The 17,462-nt window shown below is 45.5% G+C and overlaps 1 protein-coding gene across 1 annotated transcript in view; it reads left to right on the top strand.

The window, feature by feature from the left end:
- The window catches only part of LOC102386778 (homeobox protein PKNOX2), an 836,464-nt gene that overhangs the window by 127,533 nt on the left and 691,469 nt on the right, over positions 1 to 17,462 (top strand). The window contains exon 2 of the mRNA XM_025213523.1: positions 778 to 842. The gene's annotated coding sequence lies outside the window, so the exon portion shown is untranslated. The remainder of the gene's footprint in view (positions 1 to 777; positions 843 to 17,462) is intronic.

Below are 17,462 nucleotides of genomic sequence, written 5' to 3'. Positions count from 1 at the left end.
AGAGAGCCCAGTGAGAGGAAAGGAGCCCAGAGGCTAGGGGCCCAGAGTGTGAGGGACATGGAGCCTAGCGAGGGGCATAAGCAAAGAGGCAAGAAGCTCAGAGCCTAGGAGCCCCAACTGTGTGTGTGGGACAAGAAGCCCAGTATGAGTAAAGGGCACAAAGTCCAATGAGTGTGGCCACAGTTAGGGGTTAGGAGTATGATAACATCTTGGATGCCATCTGTGAGGCATGGGCCACAGTGGAGGAAAGGTTCAGAGCTGTGGATAGCACCCCCGTAGGGAAGGTACGGAGCTGTGGATAGCACCCCCCAGCATCAGGGCATATAATGGGCAGTCTCCCGTATTTACCACCAGTTTATTGTAATAGTAAAGTCATGGAAGGTGAGACTAGGCAGACTGCCTGATGGCCAGGTGGGCGGGCACACTTGAGACTCGGCCCCAATCTTGCTCCCTGTCACAGCAATTTCCGGTCTAGAATAGTAGATATCAATCTTTAATTACATAATCACAGGAGACAGAACAATTTGTTCCCTCCAGTGGAAGCGTGGAGTGTAATTGGGTGGGAAACTTCTGTTGCTAATTTTGTGCATCAGCTGCCTCTGGGTCCTGGCCTGTGGTTTTCAGCACATCTTGTTCATGTTTTGAGCCTAGGAACTAAAGACCAAGCTGAGCATGTCCAAGCCCCCAAATACTTCCCTAAGTTTTTGATTTTTTTTTCACTGACTTTAGCTTTCATTGTAATAGTAACTTCTCACATAAAATTGTTTTTAATATCAGCAGGTACTGTCTGAGGTCAGATCCTGAGGCTTCTCTGCCCTCCAAAACCTTCTGGAATCTGCACTGTAAGTAACTTTGATTGACACTTTCTTTCTTTCATTGAGGTTATGGGTTAAAATCAGACCAGGAACTTAATATTTTGTTCCACCACCTTGTGTAAAGAAACAGCCAACAATGAACTCAACAGAATTTAAAATTAAGTGAAAGTCTAATTAGATTATATCAGAATGTGACAAAGGAACACTATAATATGACATGTCACTTAATTAGTCTTTATTGATTGTGCATTAAGAAAGATTTCATATGTAATGTGTGCAATTAGCTCTGTGACATTGTGTGATTGGCATGGATTTGAAGAGTGTGAAGCTGACATTTGTAGCAGGAAGTTTTCCTCTTCCTGTGTAAATGAAAAGCCAAATGTACCACTTAGACAAACAGAGGCTCTAGCTATCCCTGTTCCTATGTGTATGCAAAGAATGTAGCCTCCATACTACATATGCAGTATTTTGCTGTCCAGTGCACTATGCATATACAACCTTTTTCATCTTCTCTCTGATCAGAGCAACATTTACATATGTTGCTGTACGTGCTGTAGTGTTAATGCTCCCAGTTAACTACATGGCCTGAGTTACAAAATAAAGTTTTATAAAGCCTTCATGTCCATGAGTTGTTCCATGGACTGAGCAAGTTATCTTGCCTGGGACTGGTCAAGTTTAATCTTGTGCATTAGGAATTAAGAGAGGTGGAAAAAATAAGAAAAAAAAATAAAGCACCACATTTAAAGTAGCCCTCTTCAGCCCAGCCTTAAGGTTGAGCACTCAGTTCTTCTCATTGGCCGAGTTGTTTTCTGGATATGTTCAGTTGGTCTTGACATGAATTTACACAAAGACTTGCATTGACTTCTCTGTATGCATTGTCCAGACCATCTCCCCATGGTATACTCGATCCTCATTTTTTGGCCTTTGCTTTATTTTGTAAGGTATCCATAAGAAATCTCCTTTGACTATTAAATAATCCATGGAAGTAAAAGTGATTAACTGATGTCAGTGAATATCATTACCTCTATGTAAAAATAGATTAACTGTAACAAATATTTGCATGAATCATTAAAATGGTTAACCTGATATCATATAACATCATAAAGACAGCTGAGCAAGACGTGCAGAGCCTCATTACCTGGTGGCTCACTCATTTATGTCCTTTCTGAGTTAGTGATTGAAGATGGTAACTTGCAGGGAAGCTCAGTTAGGTGGCTATGCTTGTCTGTCTCTTTGTTCTTGATGGCATAACACTCCTTCTTGAGTAATTAATTCAATAAAACAACCCTTAAACTTCTGTACTTGTGCCTGAAATTTCTGTCTTAATAATGCTATAAGGCAGGAGGAGGTCATGATTGAATAAAGGACTCAGAGGTGAGATATTACAATGCCAGTTGTTGATTGTTCTAGAGCAACAGCCAATGAAAGGGTTACTTAGGGCCTTGTTACACCTTACACTGTGAGCTGCACAAATATTGATGGGTGTTAGTGCTAGCTTGAGTTTGGAGCAGTTACACTTTCAGATCTGCAAAGGCCTGGAGGACTGAAAGGTAAGAATCCCTCCCTTCCCATTTCAGGCTTTCCCCCAACCCACCTTTGGGCTCCTTCCTGGCCCTTGGGAGTTCCCCCCATCCCCTGCCCCTGGGGCATTACTTTATTGTGGCTGCCTACATTGTCTGTTCCAGGGGAACAGGTAAGGAAGGGTTATCCTGTCTGTCCAGCTGTCACTGCTGCCAGGCTGCTGTTCTTCTAGCTCAGAGAGCTGTGGTGGTAGCAGCCAGGCAGTCACGTTAACCCTTTCCTGCCTGATCCCTGGGAGAGATGGTATGGGCAGCCACGTAAGTGGGTGTGTGGGGACTGTGAGCAGGGATCTGGGATGCTGGGAAGGAGCGGGGGAACAGTGAACCTGATCTAGGCCAGTGTGGGTGGGTGCGTGGGGTGTTTACACCTGGAGCATCTCATGTATCAGTGTCCCCATGCTTCAAAATGGCAGCGGGGGTGCTTTATCTACAGCTCGTCGATCAAGCTTGAAAGTGCCCCTGCTACTATTTTGAAGCATGGCAGTACTGAGACATGAGACACATAGGCTGGTTGGAGCACAGTAATTACTACGCTACAGCAGACTCAATTAATCTAATTACAGCATGTTGGAGCAGCCTCCACACTCGTGTACAGGCACCCATATAGCCCAGAGTCCTTTTCCTCCTGCACAGTAAGTTACCTCCTAGTTAGCTCATATTTACTGAAGCCTTAAAATGTTTGTGCAATATCTACACTGGTACCTCATTCCCATTCAGGAGATGGTTTAACTCCTCATTTCTGCTCCTGTTTTTTTTCACATAGGAAGCTGGAGGTGTTCCCTATGTTAGACGGCATGACAGCTAGCCTATGACTAACCTCCAGGTCTTCAATAAAATCCCATAGTTTCCTTTGTGATACATGTTTTTTAACTGACCTTCGTGGCTAGTTATTACAGATCTCGGTACAGTATTATATCCTGACTTTTTGTAGACACAAAGCTAAATTTCTTGGCGGCCAAGAGCTAGCTCCTATTTAATCTATGGCACTTAGATGGACTTGTGCACGCAAGTGTGACCCTATTCTACTCTCCTTGAGTCCCTAAAAAAACAGTTAATGCAAAAGGTGGATCCTTCTCTTGCTCATTACTTTTTGTGACTTATTCTTGTGGTTAAGACTTAGGTTACAAAAGTAGGCATAGTAAAAAATGTTCAGAGACTTGAGCAGCATGGAATAGGATCACAATTAGGGTACATAAAATGTTTGGGGAGGGTAGTGGGAGGTTAGATTACATTAAAAATAGCCATCCAATCTAATTTAGTTTGCCCAGGTGTGGAACCTACTCTTAGATCCCTAATTAGTTAAGTTTAAGTGCAAACTGTACAGACATTCAGGACAGTTAGATCAGTCTAATAGTGGCTGATCTGATCTAAGCTAAGGGTAGCTCCAAGGTAGTCTAACTTAGATTGGGTCCAGCAAGACCGATCTAATTGAACTTCTGTACAGTTCCTATTGCAGCCCTGGGCTTGGGAAAGCCCAGCCACTGGCCCCAGCCCCAGGGCTGCGCTTTTCCTGTAAACCCCTCCCCTCCTGGCGCCGGGCTGTTTTTAGCCCCTTGGCCCTTTGCCGTGCCATTAGATGCGCAACACCTACAACAGACCAGCCAGACCCCCTGACCCTGACAAACCCCCCCATCCTGCAAGTTGTCCCTGGTGCTGGTTTTACTGGTGTTTACTGTTGTGGTGAGCCAAGGAAGTAAGTCTGGAGGGGTAAGTTCACCTGGGGGAGTTGTTTGCCTATGTGTTGAGGCCCCTGGTTCCAAGGGGGTGGCAGAGAGAGTCCCCCCACCCCAGACCCTGTTAACCCCCCTGATCCTGCCAAACCCGGCTAGACCCTGTTGAGTCTGAAATCGTCTTCCAGGAGTTTGTGGCCATTACTCCTGGTTTTCCCCAAGGGTGCCCTGGTGAACAGTTGTTCACTGAGCTTTTGATGTACTCCCCTAATATACCAGCAAGCTGCTACCAAGTCCCCTCTCAGCCTTCTCTTTTTCAGGCTGAAGAGTCCCAGGTTCCTCAGCCTTTCCTCATATGGCTTGCCATGAAAGTCTCTGATCATATGGGTGGATCTTCTCTGGACTCTCAAGCTTGCCCATGTCCTTGCTAAAGTGCGGCACCCAGAACTGGACTCAGTACCCCAGCTGCGATCTCGCTAGTGCTGAGTAGAGCAGAAGAATCACTTCCTTGGCTTTGCTGGAGATGCATCGATCGATGCATGCCAGAGTATTATTTGCCTTGCTGGCTACAGCATCACACTGCTGGCTCATATTCAGTCTGTTATTACCCCCAGGACCCTTTCATTTGTGGTGCTGGTCAGTTTGGCGCTGCCAAGCCTGTAGGTGTGTAGGGGATTGTTCATCCCCAGATGGAGCACTTTACATTTCTTGATGTTGAATTTCACCTGGTTCTGATCCACCCAACTTGTTAGCCTGTCTAGGTCTGCCTGTATCTGTAGCCTATCTTTAAGCATGACCATGGTCCCCCATAACTTGATGTCATCTGTGAACTTGGTCAGTGAGCTCTTCACCCCCATATCCAAATCATTGATAAAGATGTTGAAAAGTACTGGACCAAGCACTGACCCCTGTGGGACACTGCTGGCCACTTCTTGCCAGGACAACACAAATCCATTCATTAGGACTCTCTGGGTCCTACCCCACAGCCAGTTTCCTACCCACCTAACTGTCTCAGAGTTAAGCCCACAATCCTCCAATTTTCTCGTGCGGGCATTGTGGGATAGCAGATCAGATGCTTTCTGGAGGTCAAGGTATACAATGTCAACCTCCTCTCTCTTGTCCAGGTGGCTAGTTACCTGGTCATAAAAGGAGATGAGGTTGGGAAGGCAAGACCTGCCCGTGACAAAGCCATGCTGGCTGTCGTTTAGAATCCTACCTTCTGCAAGCTTATCGCAGATAGACTCCTTGATGTATTTTTCCAGGATTTCCCCTGGGATAGAAGTTAGGCTAATTGGCCTATAGTTACCCAGGTCCTCCCTCCTCCGCTTCTTGTGGATGGGCATGACATTGGCCCTCTTCCAGTCCTCAGGGACATCTCCAGAGCACCATGAGTTGTGGAAGAATTTCACCAGAGGTTCTGCGATGACTTCGGCCAGCTCCTTCAGCACTCTCAGATGAAGTTCATCCGGTCCCGTTGACTTATATGTCTAATTTTTTTTAATTGATAAGACACCAATTATGTGGTAATAATAGGGATGTGGTCATTCCTACCCTGCTCATTCTGTACTCCCCTGGCATGACTCTCCCCTGGCCCGGTAGAAATACCGAGGCAAAGTAGTCATTCAGGAGTTCAGTTTTCTCCTGAATGCTAGTAACCAGATGTCCTGAGTTGTTGAGCAATGGTACCACACTCCCATTTGTTTTCCTCCTGTTCTCTATGTATCTAAAGAAGGACTTCTTGTTTTCCTTGATTCCTGTTGCTGATTTAAGTTCAGTTGCCACTTTAGCCTTTCTAATCTGTTCCCTACAAGTGCAGGCCATCGTTGTGTAGTCCTCCTTGGGGCCTGTCCTGAGCTTCCATTGTTTATAAGCCCCTTTCTTCCTTCTTAAGAGGACCGTGATTTCTCTGTTTACCCAAGAGGGCTTTGAATGGTATGAATGAAGGGTATGATCGTACATACATATGAAGGGTATGTTCATACATACCCTTAGTAACCTATGTCAACATAAAAAAGAAGCCAGATTGGTGGAATAGAATTTGACCTCAAATTGTTGACCCAATATGTCACCTGTAGGGGTTTCTGTCTCTTGATTCCTTTTTGTCAAGGAGTGCCTCCTCATAATTTTAACCTAAACAAGGCTATGTTAATCCTTGTATTTAGCATTGTCTACCCACTTGGCTGAGTGAGAGGATATAATGATGTGGATATGCAGCTAAGGTCAGGAATTATAGTTTCTTCTTTGAACTCTTACACTTACGGTTTTAAACAGTGAAGCTGCACTTGTTCCTAATGAACAATTGAATGAAAAAACAAGCAGGATGTATTTTTTATCTTCTGGTTATACTTCTGGATGTACTATTTTGGTTTTTCTTCTGTCTTTTTTCTTCTGGATAGTACCAGAAGCCACACAGAGACCATGCACTAACTGTTCCCGATAGTCTGAGAAAGAAATAACACCAGCTATCTTGGAGCCTGTGAAGGATCAGATTAGTCATAGTAGCCAGCAATTTTTGGGAGTAATTTTGGCATCGGTGTTATTACAGCAACACACCTGCTTGGTTATTTCTTGTTGTTTACTTTGGAGGGGAAGGGGCACAGGCAGCACTGGGGGTGAATGAGGCACAGACCATGCTGGTGGGGAGGAGACATGGGCCATGCATTGGGGGTGTAGGAGGGGGCACAAGCAATGGGGTGGGGGGCATGTAGCCCCCAAGATTTCTGCACCCACAGAAGGGCTGGACCAACTCCAGGCAGCAGCCACCTCTACGGTCTAGTGCCACACCACCATGCCTGCGGTGGTGCAGAATTGTGCCCCTGCTGTTGCTGGGTGGGCAGGGGCATCTCACCTTGGCAGCCATGGTGGTGGAGTGCTCCCTCCCACAAGGGGTCCTGCCTGCTGGGTTGCAGAGACGACTCTTACTTGGAGTTGTTCTAGCCCTGCTGCAGCACTGTGGGAGCATGAATCTTGGGGGGCACATGACCCCCCCGCCCCTCTGCGCCCACATCTCCCCTCCCCACACACCCAAACCCTTGCTCACATACTTGGGGCAGGTGGCAGCATGTTGGGAGTGAGGGACACTGGCAGGGCTGGGTGGAGCTGTGTGTCAGGAGTGAGGAGCACTGGCAGGGCCAGGGGGCTGTGCATCAGGACTGAGGGGCAACAGCATGAGCAGGGACCGGGCACCAAAATATCAGGACTTCTCAATACCACAAAGTGGCGGGGGGGGGAAGGGGAGGGAGGAAGGGGAGCCGCAGCAGGACCCACATCCTGGTGAAAAAAGGGGAGCAGGGGAAGCTCTGATTTTCCATGATAAAAAACCCCATAATTAAATGCCAAAATATATAGGTATTTAGAATGTATCTTATTACAATGATTGAGGCACTGATAGGCTTCCAAGTTGCTTTAAAATTGTAAATATATCAATGAAACATTGTGTTCAACTGATACCCCTCCCCCCTCTCTCTCTATATATATTAATGACATTTAATTTTAATTCTGGAAAAAGGTGGATTTGGGATTTTTTAAGTCAGAGAATTTATGATTTTTTAAACAGACAAAACCAGGATCTCTGTTTATGAGTCAAATCTTTTTTTGGTAATAGAGAATATTATAATCTCAAACTGTGTGAAAGTGCCAACAACTTCACTTATATGGCTGGTTAAGTGCTGGTGATGATTATGTGTTTTATTGTTTGTTTTATGTTTTGTATTGAAAGTGCTTTTTCAGATGGGTTTTGTTCTGGCAGGGAAAGAGTTAATGGCTGAATTGCAGAGGTCCTGAATGTGGTCTGGTTAATGGTACTCTTGATGGCACTGGAAGGATCTCTTTCATGACAACTCTGGCTTCTAGAAGCTGGGTGAGCTGGAGGGAGGGGGTGGGCAAGGGTGGGCTCTTCCTAAACATCATGTTCCAAAGAAGGAACAGAGGGACATTACCAGTTACCTGTTGATTAGCTCCAAAAAGCCCTAAGCAGCGCTGTCTTTGCCATGTGTTCCACAGCAAGGACCATAGCCAACATGTGGTATACTACCTAATGCTGAGAGACGTCTATGTAAGGCAGAGGGGAGTGGGGGGTCCATGCGTCAGACGGAGTGGGGGATCCATGCTGCAGCAGGAGTAGTCAGGGTGTGGGGAGTAGGAGGAAGCCAGGCAGATGCCTTGTACATGCAGTCTCTGCTGAAGCTGCAGCCAGGGAGCAGAGGGGAGAGGCCAGCCCAGCTTTCTGGAGCAGAGAGCCCTGACCAGCCCAGAGAACATGCCAGGATGCTGGGGGACCCTGATTTAACTTAAACCAGGAAGGGGTCTGGGACAGACATTGCATAAACCAGTTTGACCCAAATCAGTTGTTTGATACTACATTCAACCAGGTTAATCTCAAACTGGTGTCAGCCATTTTCAAATCAGTTTATATGCAGTGAACATGTTCTGTTACAGGTTTAAACCCGTTTCTGATTGCTTAAACTAGTTGATGTGTAATGTCCTCTCCCTAGCCTGGCTGCCTGCATGTGCCTGTGTGAGTTCTTGCTAGTTTGTAATTTGCTGAAGTCACAAAGGCCTACTGGTGTGAAGCCCTAGTTAGTGGGGATGGAAGGAATCTGCTACATGGTGACTGCCCCTGAAAAGGCTGGAACAGTGGGGCAGAGGCAACCTTCTGAGGAGTTTGCTGCAGAGATGGTGATGATGATTCTTGCCTGCTACTATAAAAAGCTGTGGCTTGTGAAGTAAGCCCTGGCCTGAGGCAAGAGTGAAAAGTGTTAGCAGATTGTGTTTTAAACATTTATTTTGTGTTGTCTTCCCCAGTTCCATTGTAGTTTTTTCCCCTAATTATTAACATTGGGATTTTTTATCCCTAAATTTAGCTGTCCTGTGTTTGACTATCTCATCTCATGGTGAGTTTGTACCCTCATGGCTTTGGATGACACGGGGTGCCATCACAGTGCCATTTATGCACATGAAACGTCATAGAATTTAGGCTTAAGGGTTTTTAGCAGGTAAATGTGGAGGGGTAAGGCAGTCCAGTGATTAGGGTGCATGCTGATTGTAGTTCAGGGGCAGAACAGTAGGGCTGTGCAAAACGGCACTGTTCTGTTTCGACTTGAGTTTCAAGGTTTGGACAAGACAGTGTTTTGTTTTGAATTTAATTTTGAGTTGAAACAGCTGTTCCGATTCACTTCATCAGAACAGTAAGGCTGTTTTAACGCTGTTTCAACATTTCACCCATTGGCTATAATGGGGAAGCTCGAAACAGCCTCTCTCATCTGGCAGGCAGATCGGGGCCCAACCTCAGGAGGGCTGCTGGGGCTGTGCCAGTCCTCTTGGGGCTGAGGGTCCCCGATCTGTGTGCCAGATGAGGGAGGGAAGCCGGTGCTGCCACATGGGACTGGGGAAGGGAACTGGGCCCAATTGCTTAGTTCCTCTCCCCAGTGCCAGATTGGACTGGGGAAAGGAAGTCAGCTTAGGTGGGCTGAGTTCCCATCCTCAGCACAACGATCGTGCTGGGGAAATGAACTCAGCCCAGCTCGGCTGAGTTCATTTCCCCAGTGTATGGTTGTGCTGGGGTTGGGAATTCAGCCCAGCTGGGGTGAGTTGCCTTCCCCAGCCCGATCATAGGGCTGGGGAGGGAAATTGAGTGATCCGGCTCAGTTCCCTTCTCCAGCTGGGACTCAGTTCCCTTCCCCTGTGCTGTGATCGGCTTCCCCTGCGGGAGGCAGAGAGAGCCAGGGATGTGCTTCCCTCCTGGCTGAGCCTGGAGCCACTGGGAGCACATCCCTGGTTCTCCCCTGTCTCCCACCATCTGGGTGCTGGCTGCTTCGAAACTGGAAACATTTCAAAACTTTTGAAATGTTTCCACTAGCCTCATTTTGTTTTGAGGCTGTTATGAAGCCCTTCGTTGTGTTTTGATTTTGCTGTTTTGAGCTCAAAATGAATCAAAACAGTATCAAAATGAAAAGGCTGGTGAAATTTCACACAGCCCTACAGAAAAGTGATGTCAGAGCCACTGGGATATCTTACTGTAGCTCCAGAGTCATGGGTATATGCTTCTCTCCCTCCCTACACACACACACACACACACTCTGTCCATTCCTTTCTCCCTACACACACTCACACACATTCTGTCCCTACTTCCATGTGTGTACACACACACACACACACACACACACACACACTCTCTCTGTCCCTCCCTACACACACACACACTGTGTCTCCCCCACACACACACTGTCCCACTCTCCCTATACGTGCACACACACACACACACTCTGTCCCTCCCTACACACACACTGTCTCTCCCCACCACACACACACTGTTCCCCCAACATACACACACTGTCCCTCCCCCACACACTCACACACACTCTGTCCCTACCTAGACATACGCACACACTGTTCCTCCCTACAAACACACACACATACTCTGCCCCCCTACACACACACACACTCTGTTCCTCCCTACATACACACATGCTGTCCCTCCCTGCACAGTCTTGTGATGCAGCCAAGATCTACGTACTGTTCAAGCAGTGCTGGGGCAGGAAAGCAGGGAAATGCCTGGGGGTGGGGCAGGACTGGGCTGCTGGGTCCTACTGCCCCTGCTCCTATCATCTTTGATAGGCAGCCAGGAACAGATAAATATCAATTTTCTAATTTTTTTTAGGGGCCCTGCAGGCTGGATATGGCCTGTGGGCCATATTTTGCCTGCCCCTGTACTAAGGTGAGTCACTGATTATTAATCCATGTGAATGATATGGTAACTAGAGAGTGTGGATTATTGCTTATTGTAATAATTTCTTTGGAGAGAGCTGAAGCACAAAGTTGGGGCTCGGTGACTTTGGGAGTTAAGATGCACACTACATACTGCATACTAAATTACCCCTGTCCTGGTGAAATGAGGTAGATGGATGAGAAAGAGTCAGTGTAGGTAGTGAGGCTTGGAATCTTGGATGCCATAGATGAGTCAGGTTGCAAAAAAGGAGGGGTAGGAGTTATAGGGGGAGCAGCAGCTGGTGATCTGTCAGCTTGTAGGTCAGAGCAGGGGTCTTCCTGAACCCAGTTTATGAGCTTCAATTTCAGCTGCACTGCTGATGCAAATGGTCTTTTCTACTTGCCCAGGAAGCTCTGTGGCTCTATTAGTCAGTAGAATGAAGCTTTGCTTACTTTTGCTTTCCTTGATTCTTTTTGCTTTTTCATAGTGTTATTATTAAATAATTTGAACTAGCTTCAGGGGCCATTTGGGGGATTATTTTTGTAAACTAGAAGCCTTTTCATAGATTCATAGATGTTTCAGGAGATGTTGAGGCTGATCTGAGCTAAAACTCTACTCAGATTTCTGTCCCACAGATTCTGTGAAGAACTGGGCATAAACCAAAAGCAACCCAATCCAGCAAAAATATCAGGATTTCAAAATTTTAATTATATGTCAACATTTCAGAATTTTATTACAAGAAATATTGTTATATTTAATTTAGATAATGTTAAAATTATTCAGTCTGACAATCATTTCAAACCAAAAGCAGCAATGATAAAAATTGACACACAATACCTGATTGCATAGAAAGTCTTAAATAACTTGATGCTGAAAATTTTAACAAAATCTTGACTTTCCTATGAACTGTTAAGTTTCATGTAGCCAACATTTTCTGATTAAAAACTGTCCAATTGGAAATATTTTGACCACCTCTACTAGTGCATTCTGTGCTACTAGTGTATTCTGTGCTACTAGTGCACTGCTGCTGTTGAGGGTGAAGGTCACAGGTGCAAGGAAAAGCCTACGGTCCAATACAATGGTGGGTAAAATATGGCTTGAAGAATGGATCCAGCTCCATACAGCCCACAGCGGCCCACAATGAACTGCATCCTGCCCAGCCCTTCTGTCCATGTGTACAACCCCCTAGTATCCCTTACTGGGCCTCACTCCCACCCTCGTGGGCAGAAGGAATGTGCCCAGTGAGCAGCTTCCCAGTGGGGCTCCTGCTGCAGCTGGAACCTGCTTGTTTGGGGCAGTAGGTAGGGAAGTGGTGGGCTGGTGGGGGGTGGACTTTCACCTGGGTGGAAGTGGGAGCACAGCACAGAGCTTGAGTCCGGAGTGGCAGAGGGAGTGCTAAGCTCAGCTGGGCAGCGTGTGGGTGTGGGTGTGGGTGTGTGTGGGGGGGGTGGAGTTAGGGGACCTCCCACACACTTCCCGCATAGCATGCAGCCTCTGCTGCTGGCAGAAGCAATAGGCGAGGAGGTCAGGGTGCTTGTGCCTGGTGCAGGTGTGGCTCCAGCCAGTGCTGCACTGGGGGAAAGAGCGGAGGCTGACCTATCATTGGGGCTGTGTGCCGTGCACCTGCAGCTCCAGCACTCACAGCAGGGGAAGCCCCATACTGGAGCCTGCTGCCTCCCCTGCTCCCTGCTGCGTAGGTCCCCACACTCTGCCAGGAGTGGAGGGATCCCCACCCCCTGCTTCCACACAGGGTCCAGTGCAGTGTTTCCCTCTGTGAGTGCAGAGCTGCAGGAGTGTGGTGCAGAGCCCCTGTGACTGAAAGTGAGGAGCACATCCCCGTGCAGCCTGCCTGGCTGTTTCTATCACAGGGGCTCTGTGCTGCGTACCTGCAGCTCAATGCTTGCAGCGGGAAGCCCCACACTGGTCTTCGTGGGAAAGCAGGAGGTGGGGCTCCCTCCACTCTGAGTGGAGTGGGGGGACCTGAGCAGCAGGGAGCAGGGCAGGCAGCAGCCTCCAGTGCAGGGCTTTCCTTGCTGTGAGTGCTGGAGCTGCAGGCACGCAGAACAGAGCCTTGGTGATAGGGTAGGCTCTGCTCCCTCCCCAGCGCAGCATTGGCTGGAGCTGCGCCCCACTGGGCACAAACACCCTGACCTCCCTATCTGCTGCTGACTCCAGGCAGTGAAGGCTGCATGCCATGGGGCGGGGCGGTCCCTACACTCCCCACCCTCTGTCACACCCACACCCTGCCCCCACAACCCCCATCAACATATACATACACCCCAACATACCGTATGCCACACAGCCACGCCCCCTTACAGCTCCCCACACACTCCCACACCCTGGCATACACACACACACACACACACACACACACACACAGTATAAAAGAGTGAAACTTTATTTTTTAGGTATTATGCAATCCTTTCTATGTATAGGACACAATCACAAGTCCTGACAAATATTTATTGTAATAAAATTAAAATATATTACAGTAGGTGTTTGACTCCTAGTGTATGGTTTGGGGTTTTTTTGCTGCTTCTAAGATGGCAACCTCCCCCCTCCCAAAAGGAGTATTTGATGAGGGTGGGGAGCAAGGGGAGAGACTTCTGGTGACAAAGTTCACGGTTTAAAGGACAGGCTTCTGGTCTCAATGTAGCAACCAGGGGGCATGGCAACTGTTAAGGGGCAGGGTCCCCTGGCAGCTCACCAAAACTTGTTAAGCAGCCGCTCACCTGAAATAATTGCCCGCCCCTAGTGCAATGCCTTCAAATACACGAAACAAAAATAAAATTACAGTACCTAAGAGGCTAAATATCCAGCTGATCGACATTGTACTTTGGGGGTCACTGTTCAGTTTGCAAATAAGTGCATTGATTTATGAAAAACCATCTAAAACAAACATGTTGAAAACACAGTGGTGTTCAGAGCCTTAACGTTTGGCATGTGCATAGTTAACCAGCCTGTCTGAAACATAGCTAAGACTATCTTTCAGTTTAAAACAGAAACAACAATGGCACAAGAGGGAATCTAGTGTTCTTCTTAACAACTAACAACAGCTAGATAGTCTACAATAGTTAACAATGGTCACAGTCTATGGTTTTATTTGTCTCTATTAAAACATGTTGTGACTGTATAATGCATTTCTTTTTTCCTTCAAAGATTTTTAGGTGGCTTGATGATGATTATGATGATAATAACAACAACACATTTAGGTAATAGTAAGATGAAGCGCTCAAGCACTCAGAAATCAGGAAATTCTAAAGAGATAAGGTTACAGGGCCCATTACCTGAGCCATCTGCACACATATGTTGTTTTCTATTTCTCTATTAACTGTAAAGCTCCCTATATTGTCCTTTGTTTCTAATACCACAAATACACATATTCTGTAATTTTAGCATTTCTGGAAATCCTCAACTTCAGAGATTTTTGCTGTTCAGATATTTGACCTTACAACTTTACTATAGGTTGATCATACATATTAATATATTGTCTTTTGAGAAATTGTTATTAAACGATTATAATAAAGTCAAAAGAGACAGCAGACTACAAGGTTTCATTATAATCTAAACAACAAGTTCAGAGAGGTAATGCTCTTCTTAAAAAAAAAACAACAACCCAGAATATCATGGACTACTTCCCTGGCTTCTCCTTGGCATGAGCTGTTTTTCTTGTTTTTTTAATGTCCTTCCATAATATGTTCATAAAACCAAACATTAAAGGAGTACTATATTTCACTTTTTCCTTAATTATAACGTCAACATTTAAATCATGGGAAATTATTAGGCAAAGCAGATTGTTCTATTAGTTTTATTATTTTTTGTAGCACTATGTATTTTTTGTAGCTTTATGTCTTTTCATATTTTAGTGCTGTTAAATGATCTTATTATTACTATATGTTTCAAATGTAGTGCCACTCAAAGGTCCCATTCAGGATTAAAACCACATTGTGCAAGACACTACAAAAACCTACAAAGACATGGGCTCTGAGATGCTAGTAGGCAGATAACAGCAGTAGTTTGGATAAAAGTTCTTTAACGAAGAGATAGAGGGCACATCTACATGAGACACTAAATGTGCGGTAGACTAGTTCTACTGTGTATTAGTGCGTCACAGTAAAACACATTCTATTGCGTTAATGTGCAGTAGAATTAGCCTACTGCACATTAGTGCCACTTAAAAGGTGTGTGCTGGTGTTACTGCACAGTAGTGCCAGTTACTGCATATTTAGTTATTATATGTTATTTCAGGTACTAAATTTAATGGACAGTAACCACAGCGCATTAATGCATGCGTAGATGTGCCCACAGCTACCTAGTTTTGTTTGAGTCAAGGAGTCCCATTTAATGGTTGTGTGGTTTCCCCTTCAGTAATCATAAAGGCTGCTTGTAGAAGTGACCTCCCCTCCCTTCCCCCCAAAATGTGCTTTACCAAAAGAAGGAGAGTGTTAGTTTGACTCGGCTCTGCAGCATCTGTATAGATCTGGTGCTTCAGCTGTAGATGAAAGTGCCAAAAAAGCCCCACTAAAGCACCTGATCTATAGACTGCCAGATTAACCCTTTAGTTGGCCCCCAGCTGAAGATGGAATTTTTATACTACTTTTTTTACTCAATAATTATAATATGTAAAATAAGCACAAGTGAGCTCCTTCCTCCCTTAGGACCCTAAGCATGTGCCAAGTTTGCCTATATGTTAATCTGTCCCTGTATACAGATGCTGCAGAGCTGGGCTGAACTAACGAGCTGCCTCTTCTGGGTCTGTGCTAGGCTCAGCCCAGGAGTGTGCCGGGTTTCAAGTAAATTTCCCACCCCCCCATTTGCAAGCAGCTAAAGGTAACATTGGTAGATGCCACAATGTGTCAGTGCAATGTGTCAGTGCAATGCCATTGACCCCCGCTGACCAACGGATATGTCTTGAACTTGTGACTTTTGGATGCATAATATGAAACAAAATGAATCTCTCTGGTCTGATTTAATTGGCTTGATCTAATGGAGTATGCTGTTGTCCTAGCCATAAGGCTTATTATTCAGCTGCAAATCTCCCTCCTAAATGTAGGATTTTTGTAGAGATGTAACAAAATAGCTATTCTGTCTCTCCCATCTCCTGTGATAGTAGATTGCAATTTACATTATGCAAATAGACATTATGCAATCAAGCCACTTTAACTGAAATCTGGCAGGGAGAGCCTGCTGATGATGAGACACAAAGGTCTGAGGCCCTAAATTGTGAATTTCTGAAAGCTTTGAGAGATCTTTCCATTAAGCCCAAATAATAATAATAAAAAGACTGCTCCACTCAACCCTGAAGAAGTAAAATGGAGCCAGCATGAAGATGAATGAATTCAGTGAGTTGCTCAAGCTACTTTCTTAATTAATAGCTTTGTTTAATCATACCCCCTGTCCAGAGGAGTATTGTCTTACGGATAATTTTGTTTGCCTAACGAGATTTTACTAATTAAATCTCCTTTCCATTGGTGTGACTCTCTCTGCAGGATGGGGAAATGTTTGTGAATCCTTCTCTGCTGTTGGCCAAATAAACCTTTCCACTCCACTACAGAAGAAAATACAGGAATTTGAGTATCCAAACACTGGGTTTGAAATTAATTAGTTTTTGCAACCTTGAAAAGGATACTTTGTTGTATGCATGTTAGCATAGCCTTCTAATAAAATCCCCTGCCTTACAGAACACTTAAAAGCAAAGCAGCCTCTGAGTTCATTCTTGCTGCTCCTGCATGTTTGCTTCTAAATAAGGCAGTGGCAGCTGTTTCTGCAAATGTTTTGTGTGCAGGAGAATGGTGGGTGCTTTCTGTGGCTCCAAGGAAACCCAGGACTCACTCTAACAGCTTGTATATAATACAGCTGCAAGCCATAGGCCCAGTCTGTTGGCAGATGATTAGCAACCAGTATTAGAGTATAAGCCCTGAAATGATGCTGAAAAATTGATCAGCACTGTGCATGGCATTTGAGGCACTGGAACCAAAAGTGTTCACAGAATTTGATGTAAATTTTGGCACTTTTAACCTCTGAATATTTGTTTGTAAATAAAAATGTCCTTAATTCAAGCAGCTCTTGCTTTTTCCCCATCCCCTCCTTTTATAAGGATTTAAGGCTACCTACACAGCCATATTTAAATTACTTAGAAGCCTATTTCCACATGAACCTCAAACCCCCTGACCAGTTGCTGCCAAGTGCTGTCTAAGGGCTACAAGGTAATATGTTTTCATTGGTAAAGTTCCCCACTGCCTAAAGCCTTTCTTTACAGTATTGAGCAATGCAGCACCTTGCTCCTGGTAGACAGTCCCTCACATACCTCACCTATAAAGTCTGATCCAGAAGGTGTTTGCAGAGTGAACGAGATGAGGTCCAGAACACTTCTCCTTACACCAAAAATTCAATGGTCAGTGTATTCTCCTGGGATGTGGAAAAGCATGGTTAAATTCCTTCTTTATGTGAGGGGCATGAGCCCACATTTCCCTCCTTCCACACATGTGCCCTAGCCAATAGGATGCAAAAGTTAGGCTTTATCAATCCCTCCATTTGAAACTTGCCCATGTCACATGGAATCATTAAATATTCATTGGCAAGCAAGCCTCCATATCCTCATGGTTAGGGCACTTATTGGGGACGGAGAGATCTGGGTTCCAGTCTCTACTGCAGTTTTTCTAAAGGGAGTCAAAACACCACCACCTCTTTC

Source organism: Alligator sinensis, unplaced genomic scaffold (assembly GCF_000455745.1).
Source record: "Alligator sinensis unplaced genomic scaffold, ASM45574v1 scaffold385_1, whole genome shotgun sequence".
NCBI classification, from domain to species: domain Eukaryota; kingdom Metazoa; phylum Chordata; order Crocodylia; family Alligatoridae; genus Alligator; species Alligator sinensis.
This window is presented reverse-complemented; position numbering and strand designations above follow the sequence as displayed.